We start from the raw sequence: 6192 nt of genomic DNA, 5'->3' as shown, positions 1-6192 counted from the left end.
AGTCCAAGAGACCTTGCGATGTGGAACCCAACGGTCACATAATGTACTATAAATGTATATCATTTGTTAATAAAAAATGTACTCTCGTGTTTTATCTTTCATATTTTGTTGCTGCCATGTGTGTGTTTAACAGATTTGACCCTAGAAGGGGTAGGTCAAGTAAACTATTGTTGGATGTGGAGGATATGGTTCTTTGTGAACAATAAGGGAGGTTGTCATGTACAATCCAGGTTTTCCCACATGGTTCTGAGGGCCAAAGTTTTTTTCGTGCTCCAGGAGAAGGCTGAAAGGCCTCAACCATAGCCACTGTTATGATCTAGAAATGGGAGGTTGAAACCCTAGATGGAGGCAAGAAGCCTCATATCTGCCTCAGGTAGAGAAATAGGGTTGTTAGCCCTATGTGTTATGAATAAAAAGAAGGGCCACAAGAAGATAAGGACGTCATAAGCAGAATAGAAGGAGGTCATGAGGCCTTATAATGATAAAAAGGGAAAAATCGAGGGGTCAAGGAGGTCATCCATGACCTTAGAAGGACACCCAAATAGGATAAAGGAGGCCGTAGGAAATGGGGGTTTATGAGGTAGGCCACAAGCTTAAAAGAAGGAGGGTCGAGAGGCTCAGATCTCTAGGAGCAGAGGTTGAGAAGATCAGGTTGGTGCCCAGGTGTGTGAGTGTGTCTTAGGTCTATGTAGAGGCTAGCAAGGCATGAAAGGAGGGTTGTTGTTCAAGAAGGAAGGTGGATTGCAAAGGTATATTTATGAAGTCTGTTCACAAATGGAATTGTGAACAACATGTTTTAAGGGCTAACATGCAGTGGTTTGAAAAATAAGATCCATTGTGAGTGTCTAATATTTTGAAGTCTGATATACAGTGAATTGAAGGGATAATTCATTGTGAGTTGTTGCAGTGATTTGAAGGTTGATGTGTAGTGTATTTGATGGATTAAACACATTATGAGAAGTTGGGTTTTATAGAGATCTAAAATAAGTTAGGTCACTACGTGAAGGAGGTGAGGGAAAACCAAAACAATGGATAAAGAGGACTGAAAAGGATGAAGAAGAAGGTATTTTACAACAAGTATGCCAGGTTACTTATCTTTGTGTTTTATTGGGTAGATTGAGGATCTAATGGATCTTACCTCAAGCCACAATCATTTGTATATTGTGTATACTAGTTGTGCTAGTGATCTAAATGGCCACAATCCCTAGTACGGGAGCCTCACGTTTATTTTATTAATGGAATAATAAAAATTGAGGTTTGGGCTCAATGTCTCTTTGTACTTTATTTATTTCACTGTTGTAGATTTCATTGTGCATTTTTCTTATAAGTTGTGGGTTCCTAGTGTGTTTGTGTGCTTAGTAAGCCATATACCAAATCTATGGCGCAAGGAAAAATCAACATGGTATTTAAGCTACTTTGAAGAGCACATGGATAAAAGTGTGTGTAAGAAACATAGTGAGCTAGTGGAGGTTGTGTAGGCTCAAAGGTAGTCTAGCTTCAGAGGAAGACTACAAAGGAATGCCAACTACCTTATGGAAGTATGAATCTTCGGGTTCTAATGACATAGAGGAGTTTTTAGCTTATGTGAGGATAGTCACAGACCATGCAAGAACATTCATGGTGGTGCAAGGAAAAGACATGTTGCATGTGAGGACAGTCATGCACCATGCAAGACAAAGCGAGGCCTCATACAAAAGAAGATGTGGCATATGCGAGGACAAACATGGGCATGCAAAGGAAAGTCATGACTAATGTGAGGAAAATGATGGGTATGCGAAGAAATTCATGGAGCTAGAAGCATGAAGGAAATATCTTCCTCACTAAGAGGGAGTGTTAGAATTTTGGGTAGCTTAGAAGGTATTTTCGAGAGGGAAAACCCACCAAAAAAATGTTTGTTGGGAAATTTACACAAAGATGGGGTTTTGGATCCAAATATGTGGATTTCAGACCTAAAAGAAGCTAATGATTTATTCTAATGGGTCGAGAGGTGAAAACCCTAAGATATAGAGGTTTCCTAAATGACCTAAGAGAAAAGAATAAATAGATGAGACCTACGGAGAGGTCTCACACAATTGCAATCTCATCCTTGTGGAAGATGTAGCCCAAGAGGAGAGCTGAATTCCTCAAGGAGAGTCCATAGCTAGGAGGAAGATGTTTGTATGGTTTGGTTTCTAGTTTTGGGAGAAGGATTAGACCCTAGAAGAAGTAGGCCGAGTAACCTACTATTGGACATGGAGGATATGGTTCTATGTGAAAAATAAGGGAGGTTGTCATGTACAATCTAGGTTTTCCCACATGTTTATGAGGGTCAAATTTCTATTTGTTCTCTAGGAGGAGGCCAAAAGGCATTAGATATGCTACAACCCTTATTCTTCTCTAGAAAATCGGAGGTCGAAGCTCTAGGTGGAGGCAGGAAGCCTTAGATCTCCCTAAGGTAGTGAAATAGGAATATTAGCCCTTTGGGTTATGAATAGAAAGAAGGGTTGCAGGTAGATAAGGAGGTCGTAGGAAGAATAAAAGGAGGTTGTGAGGCCTCAGGATGATAAAAAGGGTTGAACTGAGGGGTAAAGGAGGTCATCCATGCTCTTATAATGACACCTAAGAAAGATGAAGGAGGCCGCAGGCAATGAGGGTTTGTAAGGTAAGCCACATGCCTAAAAGAAGTAGGATCAATAGGCTCAGAACCCTAGGAGTAGAGGCCGAGAAGCTTAGGTTGATTCCTAGGAGTGTGAATGTGTCTTAGGTCTGTGTAGAGGCCAACAAGGCACAAAAGGAGGTCTTTTATTCAAAAAGGAAAGTGGATTGCAAAGGTATATTTCTAAAGTTTGTTCACAAATGGAATTATGAATAACCTGTTTTAAGGGCTAATGTGCAGTGGTTGAAGGACAAGATCCATGTGAATGTCTAATATTTTAAACATCGATATATAATGAATTGAAGGGCTAATTCACTATGAATTGTTGAAGTGATTTAAAGGTTGATATGTAGTGTATTTTATGGACTAAACACAATATGAGAAACCAAGTTTGAAAGAGATATGAAAGGAGTCAAGTCACTATGTGAAGGAGGCAAAGGATAGCCAAAATAGTGGATAAAGAGGATTAAAAGAGCTGAAGGAGAAGGTCTTCTACAACAAGTAAGTCAAGTTACTTATCTTTGAGGATCTAATAGATCCAACTTCAAGCCCTAATATTTTGTATATTGTGTATACTAGTTGTATTAGTGATTTGAAGGGCCATGATCCCTAGTATGAGAGCCCCATGACTATTTTATTAATGGACTAATAAAAAAACGAGCTTTGGGTTCAATATCTCTACGTACTTTATTGATTTCACTGTTGTATATTTATGATGTGCAAAGTGCTTGTAAGTTGGGGGTTTCTAGTGTGTTTGTTTGCTTGGTAATCCATAGACTAGATTTAGGGCCCAAGGGAAAATCAACAATTCTCTATGGAAGGTCCTCATCAAACTAGTATGCTCCTTGACCATGCCATGGAGGAGGAGGTTGATGACCTCTTACTTTCCCTCCTCCCCTAGACCGATCACACTCACGATCCATGTCTAGCAGGTGAAAATTGCTCTTGTTGTCACTGCCAAGCTCCTTGCCCTTCTCAGCTCTGCAAATGCTAGAATGAATTGCCACTTGCAGAGCTCTACAAATGATAGAATGATCAGCCAGTTGAGGAGTAAAGTCGAGTTCCACATCCCAAATCAGAATTGAATGCAAGGCTCTTAACGTCCAACCACCCTGTCCCATGCAATGAATGGAGCCAACAAGAATGGCAGATTAGGAGTGCACCATTCCCTAACCTTAAATGCGCTAGGGCGAGTTGCCATGGGGGTAATCATTACCGTCGGTTATCAATGGAGCACCCAGATCTGGGGTAGTATTCTACTTGTTGATCTAGATTGGATCATTATATTGTTTTTCATCCATATTGATTCTTTTCAGGTGGAAAAATCAGAGAAATCAACTTGTAGGGGTAGTTTTATCGACAAGACCTAGTTTGGAGAATTTGGGTCAAAAACCTTTTGAGGCCAATTTGAGGCCTTAAATGATTTTTTTTTGGGGTAAAACTTTGTTGATTAAATTTGGCACACCATAGTTTTATTTTATACTCAAATACCTTTCCAATGGTGCAATAATCATGTCAATAAGAGTTAAGATGTAAAATTTATGCCTCCTGGAAGTTGATCTATAATGATTGACCACCATAATTCGAGACAATGCCTTGTAAACCCCCATTACTCATGGAAAAAGGGCTAGCCACATAGGAATTATGAAGAAGAATCTAGAATGGTCGAGTTATAACTCATATTGATGGTTGAATGGGTCAAATTTAACCCCTAGTTGGCCATCAAGTTATGTTATAACCAAGCCACTAGGAAGAAAAGGGGTTGCATTATATTTGCTTGCATTTTGTTCCATAGTAGAGAAAAGTAGTTGAGAGTGGATAGACAAAGGGTAGAAAAAAAACGGTTTGTGTTCTATGGAAACCCATGGGCCATAGATATAACTCATTTATATTTGCATCAATTCCATTCAAACAAAGAGAGAACATAGTAGCCTCACCTTCAAGTTGGGTTTTGTCTTGAAAGGGTTTCCTAGGTCATATCTTGGTATTATTGTTCTTTGTGAGTGATTGTTTTATTTGTTCTATACTTTCACATTTTATATATTGTATGCATAAGTAGAAAAAAATAATTTAATAAATCTAGAAAAGTTAAGGAAATTTAACCATCATATCTTATATATCAAATTTTAGTAATTACTATTATATCTATTGTGATGAATAATCGAGTGGAATATTCATGACAATTCACGAATCATATTCGTATCAGAGCAAGTTTCTTTGGGTATATTGTGGGGATTGTACGGGATTATGTTGGTTTAAGCAGAGTCATAAGATCCTAGATATGGTAGATGAATCTAGCTTTATTAACCCTCAAGATCCAATAGAGGAGAGATTTGCAAGGATGGAAGAGCAATTTGCATATATCAACTATAATATAAACCTCATTATGGCAGCTCTAGAAAACAAAATTAGACTTAGAGAACACAAAGGTTCTAACTCAGAGGTCAAATCAAAGAGGAAATCATGGGATCAATAAGAAACAGAGAAGGATACTAAGAAAGAACCTGAAAAAGAATATCATAGTTTGAGTGTTGTGAACAATTCATAGTTCCTATTTAAGTTGGAAGTGAAGGTCGACATCAATCCATATCAAGGTGAGACTGAAACTTAAAAATCAAATCATTGGCTGCAGTAGTTAGAGGTTTATTTTAGTTTCTGCCACATTGAGGAGGAACATAGATTTTCCTTTGCTCGTTTTAAACTAGAGGGTCATTCCCTAACTTGGTGGGAAAGTCACACAAAAATCATGAAGATGGAGGAGGATCCCCTAATAACTATCTCGAAGGATTTTAAAACTCTCATAAAGTCCCAATTCTAACCTATCAGTTATATAAAAGACCAATGGATTTAATGGCATTACTTTAGGTAGAGACAAGGGAAAAGTTTACAAGAGTACACCACATAATTTATGAGGATGGCAATATTGTTGGGTATCTCTCCCAATAATATGGCAAAGTGTACAAGAGTACACCACCTAATTTAGGAAGATGAAAATATTGTTGGGTATCTCTCCCAAGGACTTATACATATTCCTTAAGTATATGGAGGGCGAAAACAACCATATGTAGAATCAAGTGATGTTGTTCAAGCCCATAATGGTGGATGGGGCTTGTGTATGGGCATAGTACCTAGAGAACACATGCCAGAAGAAGGGGAAATCAAGTGGTTTAAAGTAGAAGGATCACTAGGAAGCATCCAAAGAAGGGAACAAGAAATGGAAATGGGGGGAGGACAAAAAAGCAACAACCACAACACACTAGTGCAAAGATCCTACTAACCACTTCAACTTTTATAACATTGGTGGTCATATAGAGGAAAATTGCTAGAAACTACTTCCAGAACCCAACCTAGAGAACTAGAAGAAGGACGAGGAGAAGAAAAATCTCATGGCCACAGATTTGAACAGTCAAATGAAAAGTTGTTTGGACGTGGATGAGAACATTGTCTTCACATCAGTGTAGAAGGGGGTGAATCTAAGTACCCTTCAACAACGTGAAGAGAAGGAGATGACCGAACTCTTCAATATAAAGATACAAATCAAGAAGACAAAATTTGAT

This window comes from Pinus tabuliformis, chromosome J (assembly GCF_031772625.1).
Source record: "Pinus tabuliformis cultivar Carrire ecotype Pingquan chromosome J, CPIR1, whole genome shotgun sequence".
NCBI lineage: Eukaryota > Viridiplantae > Streptophyta > Pinopsida > Pinales > Pinaceae > Pinus > Pinus tabuliformis.
The sequence above is the reverse complement of the archived record's forward strand: the minus strand, read 5'-3'. Positions refer to the sequence as shown.